The 17565-nt window shown below is 39.5% G+C and overlaps 1 protein-coding gene across 1 annotated transcript in view; it reads right to left on the reverse strand.

Moving 5' to 3' along the window:
- Nucleotides 1–15654, reverse strand: part of LOC121651235 (prickle-like protein 2) — a 39907-nt gene extending 24253 nt beyond the window's left edge. Inside the window, exon 1 of the mRNA XM_042003247.1 lies at nt 15192–15654. The gene's annotated coding sequence lies outside the window, so the exon portion shown is untranslated. The remainder of the gene's footprint in view (nt 1–15191) is intronic.
- Between the last annotated feature and the right edge of the window lie 1911 nt (nt 15655–17565).

Here is a 17565-nt window from a genome sequence, read left to right on the forward strand (position 1 = left end):
CCCCACAAACGGTATTTGTGCTTTTGACCATTTCTCACATTTTCATGTACCCTTTATTGAGCATTGGTCATGTGAGTTTTCATCGTCATCACACTACGCCCAGCTTGCTTTCAAGTGAGAGATTATCACGTTTCTGTTTCCACAAAGGCCAAAAGGAAAGCATAATCAAGTATTTCAAATGAGAGATAATTACATTCCTTTTGACCTGGGAACAGAAAAGCAAAATCAATTTAATGTTCCTCACTTCCTAATATGGTGCAACAAGGTTCACAGTCCTCAATGTTTTTAGTAAAAAAAAAAAAAATTAAAAAAACACCTTACTAACAGGGTGGAATGGAACATAACAGAGTGGAACAGAATATAACAGGGTGGAAAATATTTGTTCCCAATTCCAAATAAAAACGCTTCAATGGCCAGATGATCAGCAATGAATAAAGATATTTCTACAGTGATCCAGATTTTTTGTTTGTTGTTTTTTTTGTTTTACATTTTAGATTTTGTAAGAGATGGGTGTGTTTTAACAACAGCAGTTTTATCCGTGACTTTAATCGATAATTATTATCATTATCCAGTGTATAAAAATGTTGGTGTAAAAACGCCAAAGATAGATAAGCATGATGCTGAACTTCGTGGTCTAGCTCCTGGTTTGGTGTGTCTTGTTCTGTTTATTATCATTCTGAAAGGTATACCAAGTTGTGGGCTGCATATATGCAGGCTATGGCACACGTTAACGTTAAAAAGCACACTGCTTGTTGTAAATACTTGGTTTATGCTTTAAGAGGTAAATATTTTGGTTAACATGTTGAAGAAATATCGTTGTTTCTTTTTTCATCTCTTGCTATGCTATTGAATTTGGCAACATTAACATGGAAATTCACTGCATTAGGACCGACTAGCCTACTGAATTTCTGTATAGCATGACAACACAAACTGGACTCGTTTGACTACCACTCTTACCCAATGTGCAACAATCACAAAACTGGGTCACTTGTTCAGCTGCCTCATTGCGGCTCATTTACGTATCAATCCACAGTCAAAGTGGTGGTGGAGGAGCCTAAGAGATGGTAATTTTCTGGAGCAAGTGCGAATGTTGAAGAAGGCGCATGTTCAAGTTGGGGGCTGCATACAGTACCTTTTGGAATGGTAATCAGAGCGTGTCGGGGAATAGCCCACCTGGAGGGGTGACGTAATCGGGATTCCCGGCGAGCAGGAAGTCGCAGCACAGCGAGTGTTGGATGTCCCCCCGCGATTAGACACATTGAAGTGGAAGAAATTATCTCCGATCCTGCGTGGGGCTTTTATCTGTCGCCCTGTCTTCTTATGGAGGTGAAATAAATAATATGAGAATAAAATAACCCTTCCTAGCTACCTCAAACAGATTCTGTGTTGCTTGATCCAAATCTGATTTGTCTATGTTAATAATGCTAATATTAAAAGATTAATCAGTATGATAAATACATCCTATTGAGAATAGAGCTAGGGGCTGTGATCCAGTATTTGAAAGGTTTTATTAACCTACTAGCATTCATTTCTGAATAAAACAATTGGCAGCGCACAAGCATGTTACAATTTCACATTCCACGTCAAACGATGATTATGTATTAAGTTTTATGCATTTTTATGAATTGTGACTGGCCATCAGAGGTGCTTTGAGTGGCGCCTCTGCCGGTCAGTGTAAATTCAGATAAAATCTGACAGACTACGGGCGATGAGAAGTCTGTGAGAGAAGCGCCATCTTCTGGGTCTACCCTATATTACAAGGAATGGGTGGAGTTTGATTAAAACATCGACACTCCCAGGAGAAGGAGGGGGCCTCTCTGGCGGCTGGAAGTTGGAAGGCAGCTGGCTGGAACTGGAATGGAACTGGGCTGGAAGCCAGCAGGTATTCGGCTGGCTTTCAGCTTGGATGGGAACTTTTAAACCGCTACTACTGTATGTCACATCAAACCGTTAACATAAAGACAGAAAGAAAGTGGAAAAGAGGAGCGTCAAGGTTGAACCCAAACATAAGTTTGCTGCTTAGGAGTCATTTGGCCATCCCTCTCCTCTCCTCTGACCCTCAACACTACTGAATGACTTTTCCAATCAACATTTAATATTGATGCATGACTACCCTAAACCGAGGATGCATATACACCCAAAAATTACAACAAAGGGGGATGAAAACTAATGTATAAAATTCTTGACCAAGCAGTAACAAGCTGAGAATGAAAATGTGTGGTTCATACAAATGTTCACCCAATTATTCCACAGCCCCTGTGCAGGTTGATGCAGAATGCACTGAGCATGCTAAATGAATGTTAGCATAAAAATATGTTCATCTGTGGTTTCTAGAAATATACAACAGTAACAGTTTATTCTTGAGAGTGAGCTGGGGGAAGTTTTGCATATTTTATGGCAACTCTGTGGGGTACATTTAAATTGCACCACGGCTTAAAGTCATGCAGTACTACTTTGACTGAGAGATGACTGACAGATAGTACACACATTGAGTATTCAGCATTCTTTGGTTCTCATTTAGATCCATCCCAGGCACGTCACTACTTTCACAAAATGCCTAACTCGAGGCTTCAAAATGGTCCCCAATAAACAGATAATGTGAGGGTGGCTCCCTTTATCACTTATATTGAGATAACAGAATTTTCTGACTTCAGTGAGAGTACACAGTCCATTAAGATAAATGCCTGCTTGTTTGTAAGGCCAATAGACACACACACATAAAAAAAGGTTAAAAAGAGGTTTAATAGACCTAAGTTTTTGGCCTGTGTACAAATGTGATCAGTTGCCTAAAAGATAATTCAACTAAAACCTGAAGACATCATCACAAAACATAATTAACTAATGAGAAAAACTTGGTGGCCATTAGAGCTGAGTCTCTACAGCTGAAGGGCAACGACAAGATGTCACACCTAAATGGGTTACAGAACAGCAGAGCTGACAGTGTGTGAGTGTGTGTTATAGCGTGGGGCTGAGACAGGGCGGAATAACAGGAACAATTATGATACCCAGTCATTTTGTGATAAGAGCTGCTTCCAAGCTGGAAGGAAAAATAAATATATTAGGTAGCTCAATAGAGGATAGATAACTGAATGGAATTTAGTGCAATACAAGACAGAGAGTGAAATGAAGATTATGTGGAGCAACATAAAAAGGATAAAAGGATAACAATGGAGGTGAGGAGACAAGGGGTCTGAGGAGAGAAGCCTCTGTTCCTGTCTAAGCTACAGATTGAAATTAATCAGCCTTGAAGTAGCCAGATTTCAAACATAAAAGCTTCAAAGTTGTCAGTCTGTCTGGTGGAAAACACAGTGTTAGCTCTATCAAAGTGTATACGTTTTAATACTCAGATGGTTTGGAAATATACAGATGTGAAAGCTGGCAGTAAATGTTAACCTGCAGCTGAGGTGTCAACATGACATTTCCTGACTTTTTAAATGCGTGATCCTACATAAAACCACCTTTTCTGGTTGTAGATAACTAGAGAATGTCAAGCTTCAGGCTCCACAAGGTCTTGTCAACAAATGCTGATGAAGATACAACTGCAAGGTTTAGACAAAATCTTCTAGATAGACCAAAGAAAAACTGAAATGTATATGCATTATATCCTATACCAACCAATTCCCATTGAAATTCTTTGTCCCTAATTGGGACCACTCTCATCCAAAGACATTAAATCTACTGTAACATCTGCTCATTGATGTTTCTAAGGCACAAATTGAAAAGCTTTATGTTGTTAGACTAAAAAGTGCTATTAAATTGTGCCTGATAAAAGAGTAATAGGTACTTAGATTCTCTGAAGCCATTAGTGGATGATGTTGAGTTTGCTTGAGTGTAATGAGGCCATGCGTGACGCTGCACGCCTAGAGAAAGGCAGAGCTTCCTGCTGTTGAGAAAAAAAAAAAAAATCTTTATCTGGAACCTCAAATTCAATTACTTCCCTGGCATTGGATCTCCCCTGATGGTTCCTCCGAAGGCCAAAATAACTCCCAAAACTTCTTCGCTTTTGTGGTCCACAAGACATGACCAGCATCGGGTGCTGGCTTAAATTAAACAACACTAAACAACACGTTGGCAGAGGAGCTTAACCTTTTCTTTGCCCGCTTTGACGGGAAATCACCAGAGGCAGCCACACCACACCTCATAGCCCACAGCAGCTTCACCCTCAGTGTTGAAGAACCTGAGGTTAGGCGTACACTGAGGGCAGTCAACCCGAGGAAGGCCGTGGGTCTTCACGGTGTCCTGGGACGGGTGCTGAAGGACTGTGCGGATCAGCTGGTTGGTATCTTAACTAGGATTTTCAACCAGTCCCTGGCTCAGGCCACAGTCCCCTCATGTCTGAAATCCTCCACAGTCCCTCTGCCAAAAAAACCTCACATTTCCAGCCTGAATGACTACCGGCCAGTAGCACTCACACCAGAGGTGATGAAGTGTTTCGAGAAACTGGTTCATAGTCATATCACATCACTCCTGCCTCCAGGCTTCGACTCCCACCAGTTTGCCTACAGGGCGAACAGATCCATAGAAGATGTCGTGGTCACAGCCCTACATGCTGCTCTGTCCCATCTGGAGCAGAAGGGGAGCTATGTCTGGATGCTCTTCGTGGATTACAGTTCGGCGTTTAACACCATCCTCCCCTGCAGACTGGTGGACAAACTTCGGGACTTGGGGTTTCCGGACTCCACCTGTAGGTGGATAAACAGTTTTCTCCAAGGTCGCAGCCAGAGGGTCAGACTGGTTCAATATACATCTATGGCCCTCAGTCTCAGTACCGGCTCTCCACAGGGCTGTGTGCTGAGCCCCCTACTCTACAATCTCTATACCTCTGACTGCATCCCCTCTCACCACAATAACACCGTAGTGAAATTTGCGGATGACACCACAGTGGTGGGGCCCATCTCTGGAGGGGATGAGTTGATGTATAGGGACGAAGTGGAGCAGCTGTTAGTGTGGTCTAAAGAGAATAACCTGCTCCTAAACACCACAAAGACCAAGGAACTGGTTATAGACTTCAGGAGGAACAAAATGGACATCTTACCACTTCACATCTGGGGGGACTGTGTGGAGAGGGTGGAGGACTTCTGGTTCCTGGGGGTCCACATTAAGGAGGACCTCACCTGGAGCATAAACAATTTCGAGCTGCGGAAGAAGGCTCAGCAGAGACTCTACTTCCTCAGGGTACTGAGGAAGAACAATGTCAACCAGAGACTGCTGTTGTCCTTCTACCGGTGCACCACAGAAAGTATTTTAACATACTGCATAGGTGTTTGGTTCCCCAGCTGCACTGTGGCTCAAATTTGGAAGAGCTACACAGTTCCCGTTGCCTCAGAAAAGTACAACACATTCTAAAGGACACATCACATCCTGGACACTCCCTGTTTGAGCTGTTACCATCAGGATGGAAGTACAGATCAATCAGAGCCAGAACAAACAGATTAAAAAACAGCTTTTATCCTGTGGCTGTAACCACCATAAACAACCTCAAATAAATTCTTTTGCAGTCTGTTTACACACTGCAATAAATATTACTGCTGTTTTACATGTAAGTTTGACTGCGTGGAATATTAGTTAGTTTTTTAAATTAGTTGTTTCTTTTTTATTCAAATCTTTTATTTTATTTTATTTTTTTTATGGTTGAATGTTAAATGTATGTTGCTGCACTGCACTTTGACTCTTGGGCACTCTTAATTTCGTTGTATATGTTACATGTTACAATGACAAATAAACGTCTATTCTATTCTATTCTATTCTACTATCAAAAAAAAAAAAAACACACAGAGGAGCATTTGAGTGAGGAGCAGTAAAAGTAAACAAGCACAAATCAATGTGAGGGACGTATAATTTGTTGTGCCACAGGGGTGACCAGTGGGGTAGAGCACCATCTGAAATGTGTTGTCACTCAACTTCAAACAAAACCACCAGACGTGTGCTGTGGTAGAAAAAATACTTTCCTTAAATGAGAAAAGGAAGGTTCCAAAATACAATGAAAACGTCTTATTTTTTTTTTTTTTAAATTCAAAAACCACCATTTTGACTGAAACATGACTATTTATGATCTTAGTATACTTTTAATTCTGGTGATTTTCATTGTAGCTGGCAAAGGTGGAGGATTAAACTAGTTATTGGAATATTGCTTTAAAGACCCACACTCATTTTGACATTAAAAGCAAGCAGATATAAACAAACCGACCATTTTGAGCACACACCATGGCTGATTCAGCAAAGAAACATTAGAAGACATTGTCAGAGGAAGAGAGGAAACAAAAGAGAGACAGAACAAAAGATAAGACTGCTTTTTACTGTCTGGAGAGAGATCACAGTATGATGCAAGATGGATGCCGAATTAGCCGTCACTAGGGGGTGCGTCACTTTGAAAATGGCAAAAGTTAAGTAATGCATTTTTAAAGGTAGCGGAATAGCTCCTTCAAGTAATTATAAAAAAGAAAAGAAAGAAAGTCTAAAGCATTACTGATCAGCCAGTCAGCTCCAGCTGGGTGAAAGTAACACAACTGGCAAGTTGTTGGCATGTGTACCATGTTCAGCTTCATTAGACTCAACCACTAAAACTCAGATTAAACATAAGTTAGAATGGCTATGAACCTGTGTTGACTTATAATGATAATACAGTAGTATTAGCCTGATGTTTAGTAAACTGTTAGCCAACATCTTTCAACAATAACCTTAAAAAATTGTACAAAGAAATGGACCAACAATGTAACCCAGGCTTTATTTAATGTGGACTTATCTACCATCCATCATCTGTATTAATATTAAAGAAAAGCTCCTACAGCATTGAAATTTCCCTCTGGGATAAATAAAGTATTTTTGATTCAATGCATTTCAGAAGCCCGATATAAAAAGGTTACTAAACAGCTTCTAACAACTCATTGATCCCCAAAAAAAGATTTTTTTGTGTGAGCAAACACATAAAAAAGGTTTGCAACCCAGTTTAATCTTTAACAATGTCACATCATGAAAAACTTTTATAAAGCTGAATTTTCATGTGAAAATAAGTAATGACTACATTGCCTAAGCAAAAAATTATTTTAGAGTGAGGAGGTATAGGATAGATATAATTACTTGCCGTAAAACAAGACATGTCCTGTAAATGTCTAGTTTATCGGTCAATCCAGTGATAGCATTTTTTAAAAGATAAAAACAGAATAGTGTGCAAGTAAAGAGCTAAGAGGGATGTGTATAAAACATACATAAAAAGGAACAGAAAGTCAGAGAGGCATAAAGTCAATGTGTAGGCCGTGAGCACCTCTCTGTACTCTTGGCTTCCAGGGAGCCTGAGGGAACAGCTGAGCCCTGCAGTGGGTTCACTGTTGGTATGCCATGGGCAGAGGCAAGTAGATTAACAGTGATGTTATGAGGGGATGGATGAGGGGTCCGATGAGAGGCTGGTGGCACAGAAATGGAGATGATCTGTTGGTTAGGAGTATTGGAGTGTATGTACGTGGATGGTTTTTACAAAGGATGTGTAACAGTTGACAGCTTTGCCCGCATCGCATTATCATCTCGTCAGAGCTGCTTAGAGTGACGCAAAGCTCATAAGAAGAAACCAGAGATTTTGCTCTCGGAAGTAATTTCCCTTCAGCTTCATGGTAACAGAAGATTTTGTTTGCATTTGCATACACAACATAAATTCAATCAACTGAAACTATGAAGAGGCTCTAACTATTCCCCAAAAGGGATTGTTCAACCACTTTGATCGAAACTGAAATCTGTGAAAATCTGCTGAATGGCCCTCAAGAAAAATAAAAAAAAAATTATCCTAATGACTTTGATAACTTCTGAGTGAAAAAGGTTCCTTCACTTGCAACACAAAACTCAGATCATCCATCTCTTCCTCAGTAGAAATATCAGTCCATCACTGTCTATCACAATTTATCATTACCGGTTAAACTGAAATGCTCTTAGACTGAAAGAGAATCTGGATCACCTGAAAAAAAACCTGACCTCCTCACAGAAAGATCAAAAAGAGACCAGAGACTAAAAACAGGGACCTTCAAGCTGTGAGACATGTAATATCTGGCCTAATTGATCTATTCTATTCTTTTCTATTCTATTCTATTCTATTCTATTCTATTCTATAAACAAGAGAGAGGGAGGGAATATCAAAATTCTTGCTGTCTGTAAATGAACTGAGACCTATTTTAAAAAGTTTTATGTGGTTTTTGAAGCTGTCAAAAACCACAAACCATTACAGGAGACAGGAAAAACAAGCATTGTGGGGCTTTTTCCTTGTCTTTTTTGAAAACTTTTATTCATTTTCATTTTATTTCTACATAATGTCACTGGGCACATCATGTCTCAAAGTACTTTTATTGGACAGATTTCGAAAAAGTGACTTACAAAGCTTATAGGTTTGCCTGTTGTGTGTGTCTTTGCTTAGAGGGAGAAAAAATGTTTTCATCATGTTCATGTAAGTTGTTTAGTATAAAGCCCAGTTGGTAACATTGGTGGGAAAAAAAATACTATTGGCAGTGTGTGGCCACAAGAGCAAGAATGAGATAATTAAGCCATGGCCACAAGTTAATAAGGCGCGACAATGAGATAACTAAATTGTGGTCACGTCTTCGTAATGTGTGTCTACAGGATATAGAATCTGTCTTCTACTGACAATACAGGTCAGCTCCATTAAGCTATTATTACCCGTGAAGGATGCATAAAATAGATTTAATCTCTTTTAATTTTAACCTTGGGATGATTTATAATGATGCCTTGCAAACGTATTTGAACACTATACAATATCCTGGGTAATAGATGCTTAATTTGTCTGCTTAAAATCCACAGGGTGAAGCAATATTCATGCATTGGACAAGTCGTCAGTTTTATCAGGAACTTCAAAGTCCTGTTGGTCTACGTTTTACAAGTGGCAGAAAATATCCTCCTTGTTTGCACTGATATTGTTGTTTAGGCATTTCCTCTGCCTACACGTAGCCGTATCAGGCATCAGGAGTCCTCATGCTAGTGTTTCAATCCAATCACAAATACATTATTTGCATATGCAAAAAATTATAATTGCCTTTAGTCAGTGCAACAAGACTGTGGACAGCTACTGTGCATTTTCTCATTCTGTTTGTGGTGAGCACAGAATAATAAAGTGGCCACTACTTAATATCTAAGTCTCATGCCTCATTAACGCGTGGCCACAAGTTATTGACTCTGTAGCAAAGTGTTGCCAACTTGTGGCCAGGCAATCATTTTTTTTCCTTCCAGTGACATCATGGGGAATACTTTAGTCAATAATAATAATAGTAATAACAAACCTGTATTGTCAGGCTCTGGAAATTGGTAAAAGGACATGGCTTTAGTGATTTATATTTCTCATCACAAGCTAGCACCTTGTAGAGCTGTTGGGTACTATATAATATACATCTTGTGTTATTAATGGCAAATTTAATACAGAAGGAAATGAAGACTCAAGTGAACCCAGACACTTAATAAAAACAAAGTTGTATGTTTGTTATAGAGCAATGTCCCTTTGAAATGATGCTTGATAAAAACAAACGGGGTGTGTGGTAAATATTGCATATGTCCTCTTCATCTCGGATGAAGAGATGAAAGTGATGTGCTTTAGTTCCACTATAAGTATTACGAAAAGCAAGTGCTTAGCTAGTTTCACACAGTTTTCAATGTGTAGAATGGAGTGAGACTAAAATTCTCCTTCCATTTGCCATACATTTGTATGACTGATATAATATGATTTATTGGTTATTTCAAGTGTGTCTCAGAGTTAATGGGAATTTAAAAATTAAATGTCTTACATGAGCTTTTGTAAGTATGAAAATCCTTTTTCAGAGGTTTCAGTAATGATGCCATAAATGCAAGGATGGAATGAGTATTTAACGTCAGGGGACTGCAGAACCACAGATGATTCGGCAAGACTTCACTCTTCTCATATCCATCAGCCAGTGAGGCCAAACTAGCACCACAATTAACAACAACAACACTGCCAGCAGCAGCATTAGCATTTACATCATGCTGTCGCTCTCATCCAGCAATAATCCAGACACCTACACCACGACTGCCATTTGTACCTGGTTCTCTCTGTAGCTTCCAAGGAAGCTGTCTTTTCTGACTAAGCGTAAAATGTAGATTGTTCGCTGATCCCTGTTGTAAACCAGTCAGCACTTTCCTGGATGCGCGGAGATTGGCTGGAAATTGTTGAAACGCACAGTGCCCCAGCTATAAAGAGACTCACTGTGGTAGATCAAGTTTAACCCCCAAGCTTAAGAAATCTCTATGCTTCTGTGTCCTCATCATCTATTCTTCCAGTCCTCCTCCTTTCTTCCTTTCATCCAACAAAAGAATGTGGGGGCCATATGAAAAAGAAGCCTCACAACTGGCCAATGAGAGAGCAGAGGAGCAGATGGTAGGACGAGTGGGTGCACATGGGAATTTTTGGCCAGTACTGTGAAGACAATAAATGCTAGGGAATCTTTAAAGAACTGAAGTGAGTCAAGAAATGGGTGCTGATGAATAATGTCACTAACAGGACCACGACACAGCTTTGAGAATAATAACACAAGTTTGTTCAATCACGTCACACGTCACTCTGTCTCAACACTACAATAAGGTTTAATGAGAACGCTAATGATTGGTTTATACTGACCAATTACTGGGCTCTAATATAACATTTGGGAAGACTTTAGTCATCAGATAGCAGCGAGCCACAGGGAATCATCCTGGATCCTCTTCAAGAGGAGTTTGATTGTGTTAACACAAGAGTTAGAGAATAATTATTCACCTTTCATCACACATGGAAATCAAATCTGCACTTCACACATTAAAGAGAACAGGATTCACCTGATTCCCCCCACCTTTGTGTTTCAGTTTTAGCACTTGGTTTATAAAAACAGCTCTTTTTCTCTTGCAAGGAATACCACAGAGATTATTCATATTCATTCGCTGTAGCAATATACTCAGGATATTTAATAACATCATCATTTCCCATCTTCGTTTTTTTTTCTTTTATTTATGATTTTTAAAACTGTTGAGGCCACTTAAATGTTATTGTAGGTTTTTATTTAAAAAAAAGAATATCACATGACTATTCTATATTTTATTACTTTCCTTTTCACAAGGAATACTGCTTCTGACCAAGTGTTGTGTGAACTAAAAAAAGAACTAAATTTCAGAACTAAAAAAAATGCACACACACACACACACACACACACACACACAAAACAACAGAAAACAAGCGACAACTGACAACTGACCTTTTTTGGGTAAACTTCACCTCATTATGCAGGTGAAGCATCTCACTCATGGTCAGTGAAAAATATTCTCACCATTCTGTGAGTCTTAATTCTCAAAATTGTCCCACCAACTAGATGTTTGATCAGGTTTTGTCTGAAATCAGCATTGTTAGCAACTGGTTCTGTGTTGGACCTCTGACTTTCCCAGCAATTAGCAGGTGAGAGGCAGGATGCACCCTGGACAGGTCGGCAGTTCATCGCAGGGCCCGAATTCATATTCATCCTTTGTAATTAATTTCTGCTCCCCCAAAACCAGATAGCAAATGCCAAAAATGAGGCTTCAAAGACAGTAGTACACAAACCAGTAGGATGATCTCACTGTGGTAAATCCACTGTGAGGCTTGGTGGTTTGAATCCTGCTCCCCCAGTCAATCTGTCATTGTGTCTTTGGACATAAAATGTGAATGAATGTTTGGTGGTGGTCAGAGAGCTTGTTGGTGCAGATTGACTGCAACTTTTCCGTCAGTCTGCCACAGGGTAGCTGCTGCTACACATGTACCTTGCCATCAAGTATGAATGTGAAGTGAATAAATAATGGATCCAATGTAGTTGAGTGCCATGAGTTTTGGGTGCCTTGAAAAGTGCTATACAAATCTAATCCATTATTATCATTATTATTGAATTAAAAATAATCTAAGTAGCTGATGTCGTTGTTGTTGTCATATTCAAACTCCCTCTAATAGTTATATCTCATGTTTATGGATAAGTGAATTAAATATGAGACATCCAGCGTCACAAATATTCATTCAGTGTAACGGAAGTTGGCAATTAGGTCTGAGCACATGGCGTCACGCTGTGTGTCAGACTTTTTAGCTTTACAGCCATTAGAGGTGTTGTGTGAATTCTGCCTCTGAACTGAGTTCTTCTCTTAGATGACAGTGTGTGCTCTTTGTTCTGGCAGTGTCTTGTGATGGGTCTGCAGTGTATGAGTCTCGAGCTGCGTCACCACTGACTGTAATGGCTGAACACTGCGGGGTAGAAAAACCACTGCAACCTGCATATATTTATACCTTTTGCTCTAAAAAAAAAAGAAACTAGGAAGAAAACATACCACAAAGCTGTAAGGTTTTTAATATGATCAGACTAAATAGTGTTTTAAACAATGTTGTACAGATTAATAGTGGTCAATGGATTCTGTTTCTGTTTTAAAATGATATGATATTATATTATGATGTGCTTGTTGGGTAAACTCGTAAACATCAAATACTTAATTTCCATGGTGCACAACAGTGTAAACCGATACACTTTTCACCATTATCACTTTACTGAAAACAGTCCCAATTTGAATTCAATCAGGCACAGCAGGACAAGCTCAAGGTATCCTGCTTGGCATCGACTGCGCTGTAACACAGGTTTAATTTCCTATTGAGAATCCTTCTAAAAGGCATTGCTTAAAGCTACTGTACCAACCATCACCATAGCAACCAGAGCAATCCATAAAAATGCAACAAAACCGATAAAACTACAACACAAACAAAAAGCCACTTCTGATAAATTAACATGCAATTATGATGACATGAGGTAGAGGCAAAGGTTTATATCTAATTGTTGCTATTTTATAAGTGGGAGGTCTGATTTCATACATACACTGAGGGGGGAGTGAATATATATATATATATATATATATAGTATATAAAAAACACTCCTGCACTCCATCTCTCTTAGTCTGTTTTATCAACCTCATGTAATCATAGGTCATAGCATATCTATTATTAAATGACTCGGTCGAGGTATATTACATTATTGATCAACTTGGTAGAGCCTCTAAAAACACATAGAATGACTCTGACCCAGGTGTCATGTATATTTGAGTAAAATAAGCCTGCAATCTCTCCAGGTCACTTAAGTAGAAGACTATTTGACCAGTTCATTTAAATTTAGTAAAGTAAAAAAACAAAAACAAAAAAACAAACAAACAAACAAAAAAACAAACAAACAAACAAAAAAACCAACAAAAACGCCTGGCTTATCAGCAGGCAGTGAAGAGGCACCTTGTGATCCATTGCTGGAGAAAAACTAAACATGAATGACAGTGCAACTCTACATTCAGAACATGTGTTTTGAAGGAACTGAACAAAACAGATTTTGTGTAGTTGATAGAATTGTATAACATCTGACTGAGCCACCTGAACCGTTAGTGTATCAGGGCCATAAAAGCAGCACAGAAGCAGAAATGTACTGTGAAAGCACCGCATGGGGCAGAGCAGCAAGAGCTCTGAGACACCCGCCCACCCTTCCTGAATCAGCCGTTACTGTGGCGACCAGAGCGGAGAGGGGTGGAGGGAGGTGCTCGGTGTAAGTGAAGAGACAAACATTTCAAAACCTGGTGGGAGAAATGCAGAGGGATGGATGGAGTGATAGGGGGACAGTTATATTGAAGGGTGGGTGATAAAGGGATGTGGCAGGGTCAATGGGGAGCTGGGGTTGATTCCTCCACATCACAGTCAGTGACAGATTGACAGTCAGCAGCAAACAACAGCAGCATACAGTAAAACGAAACAAAGACAGAGGGGATTTTTCACTGTGGCTGGCCAGACCGTGGTCATGGCTCAGGGGGGTTAAACCATATTGACACTGACAATGCCTCTCTGTCAAATCTCATTCATCCATATGCTTCTGTTCGAACGAGTGTCTTCTCCTAATGCAAATTCTACAGGCTTTAAATAAGTCGAGGCAGATTACAGACATAATGCAAAAGAACTGATGTGGACTCAACAAGTGAAACACTAAAGAAGAGATTTTTGCTGATTCCCTGTGGTAAACACTTGTGAGCAGCCATTACTCAAAATAATACCCCAAGATGCTGCACAAGCAACAAGTGTTACATACTAACATGGAGGAGAAGATGCTAAATCAGAGCACAGGTTTGAATTATACAAACGATGAAGAAGAAGAATTCATTTGGAGCAGTCATCACCAAATAAATCACAGAAAACCAAGGTAAATAAAAGCAATTTATTAAAACCGTCATCCCTTTTAGATAAGGATATATGGGCAAAATTTCAGCTATTAGATGAGAAGACTTTTACCAAACTAACAACACATAGCGCATGTTGTATCAAAGGAAAGAAACCAGCAGAATTTTGCCTGATTTGATATCAGCTCTATTTTGACTTCATGCCAGTATGCTGAGAGCCTTATTATGTAATAGATTATACAGGGAAATCAGAATATTGCCACAGTCTTATACTGCACTACCCATTTTGTCAATACTACAATGATTAAGAACGAATGCAGCTTTTTCTCTTGTGCAATTGAAACTAAAAGACCGCCCCAAGCTCAAGAAAACAATCCAAAATGTAAACACCTCCAGATATTCCTGACAGTTGTCGCTAAACTCCACTCAGACACACTGCGGGCTCAGTCAAATCCACAATCTGCATTCCATCAAACATTACAGTCTGCCTTCAGCATTGCGTCTGGAAATTACACTGTTTATATTGTGTTTTTTTGTTTATCTGCTTCTAAACAAGGCTGAGAGAACAGTGGCAGAGCTTATACTGTTCCCACTCCACCCACTCCCTCTTTCAGGGACACATGGATTTACACATGGGGAAACAGGAGATAAAATAAGATTATTTCACTCCTATAACAGGCAACACTTCCCCCTTGAGTCTCGCTGTTTTTTCTTGGTTTTCAGTTAACAGAAGAAAAAATAAATACTATTACAATGTACACTTTAAAAACACCCATCACCTATCACATCTACACTTACAGCAAAAGGTAGATAAACCTTTTTCTATAAGAAGTTTTAGCAGTCCATGTTTGTTAAGTTGATGCATTCTTTCTGTAAACCACAATACGAACAAATTAAACATTCATTTAAAATACACTTCATTTGAAATCATATCGGTAATCATATTGGAGCATCATCTCAAACTGCGATGAGACTGCTGCGCATTTCATCATGAGGCGGCTGAGACTCACCTGTTTGTGTGACTGGAATCCTGATGTGCGAAGCTGCTCAGCAAGTGGCAGAGGTGCGCAGATACTGGGTAGGTTTGCTCACGGTGGAGATGTACCAGAAGACTGACTGTCTCGTCTCTGCTCTGCACTGCAATGCTCACTGCTCTTCCCTCCGACTCGTAGAGACAAACAGCAGCTCTTCCTCTGCTGCCTCTCCTCCCCTGCCTCACACACACACGCTGTAGCAGCAACAGAGGAAAGGATGGGGGCTGCAAAATCTGTGATCAGCACAAGTCTCTCTTTTTCCCTCTCCTCCAGGCTCTGTGTCTCTCCTCAAGTATGGCTACAGGCAACAGTGGCTGAGGAGATGAAGAGGAAAACAACAAAAAAGAGTATACAAAATCAGTTGACACCCTTTGCAAGTATTTATGTTGGATGTTTGGGGTGTGAGAAACAGCATGCTTCGACAACAATGCTGCACACAAGTGTACAGGCAGTGGGGGCAAAGCTTTACTCCCACCTCCCGCTTTTCACAAACACCTACCCACCTCTTTTCATGCCAGCCCCACACCAACCTGTTGAAATGAGTCATCAGTTATCAGCCAATCACACGGTGGCACAAAGCATGCAGATTAGAATAACAGGAGTATTTATGCACTCCCATAAGGAGATGAAAATGAAATGGAGATTGTCTAGGAGGATTTGACATAGTTCACTCTGGTTGAGATGATACAGGGTTCACTAAAGGCATATTTACATTATCTTGTTAAATCATATAGCATGTTATATCTGGAAACCAAGGAGCCTGTAGTCTAACAACTCAAACTGCTACAAAGCATTCAGTGTAACATGAACATATGAGTAAAAATGCATCTACTATCCATCATCTATCACTTGTGAGAAATGACTCACTAATGTATGATTCATTCAGTCAAGGTTGAAGCTGCATAAAGGGTCTGAGTAAAGTAAAGGGTCTGACCCTTGTATCTGTCCTAAAAAAATAAAGGTAAATGACTAAAAAGGAGCACATAATCTGTGGCTTAGTTGTGCAATCTATGCCTACGCACTGATCAACAGCGATCCAAGTGTGTAGTGGGAGGAGTTATTTTGGGCATCCAAGGTTTCAGAAGTTAAAATGATTATTTCTGCATAAAACAACATTTGATGAATGGAGCTCCAATAGTTCTAGTTACAAGACCCAGTTTCCACAGATTCAGTCTGTCCTACATAAGGCAGCAGTCATTCTGCCTGCTTCATGCTCAGCACATCACTCCATCATTACTTGTTACAGCTCAGCAACTAATGTTTACAACTTCTTCTTTTCTTAATCATATTGGGCTCATTTTGATGCAGTAAATTGCTCAATCAAATGTATGTCAGGGTGTCAGTGTGATATAATGTCCTGACTTAAAGGACACTTGGAATAATACTTAGATAAACTCTCTGGTTGAATCATTCATCCAAACAATAAGCTGGGAAAAACAAAACAAAACAAAAAAAACAATTCACAGATTTTTACTCACCCTCACCACCTTCTCAAGGAGCTTCATGGTAAGACACTTAGTCATAAAGCACATAGAGTACAAACTGTCCGCCAAAGAAAGAAAAAAATAAAAAATAAAAAAATTCAAGCTATTACATGGGTGCATCCTGACTTTTTTCCCAAGCAGGATTAAAGTTAAACATTAGTACAGACACTATAAAGAATGTGTGACTTTATATTATTAACCATTATTTCAATTAATAGCAAACTTTACTCATTCAGATGGAAACTTTTGATCTTTGTTGATGCAGGTAACAAGGGTCCAAATTTTGGGGTGATGAGTTTATTTTGTTACACTGATTTTAACAGTAAAAAGTCATAATGCTATTGATGTTGCTTTTAACCACTCCAAAAAAGCAACCCTTAACCAATAGTGAACAGCATATACCTGCTACTTAGAGCAACAACACATGTTGCTGCTCTGATTAGTTATAAACCCAGAGACACTGTGGTCTAAACTCAATGGCAGCATCCTTCAGAATTTGTTTGGCAGTGCTAAATGGTCCAAATGAGTTTCCTCTGTAGGACATGTGAGGTCACACTAAGACAAAGGTTACAGAGCTCGGTTTTCCAGAAGTCCAGAGTAGAGATGCTATACTTCAACGCCACTCCAGGGGTTTGACAGTGATGTCTTCCACTGGAGCTATCACCTGCTCAGCCACAAGATTTGCAAAAGCACAATCACTTTTAAGCATGATGGGACTCATACATCTCCTCTTCCTATGAGATTTCAGGAAAATCAATTTTAATATGTCATACCACAATTTTACAGGTGAGAAGCGAAATGAAAAATGAGTCATTGCATTTTCTTTTTAGATTAAAACACAAAACAAACTAAAAAGATATACATGT

The sequence above is a fragment of the Melanotaenia boesemani genome, chromosome 13 (genome assembly GCF_017639745.1).
Source record: "Melanotaenia boesemani isolate fMelBoe1 chromosome 13, fMelBoe1.pri, whole genome shotgun sequence".
Lineage (NCBI taxonomy): Eukaryota > Metazoa > Chordata > Actinopteri > Atheriniformes > Melanotaeniidae > Melanotaenia > Melanotaenia boesemani.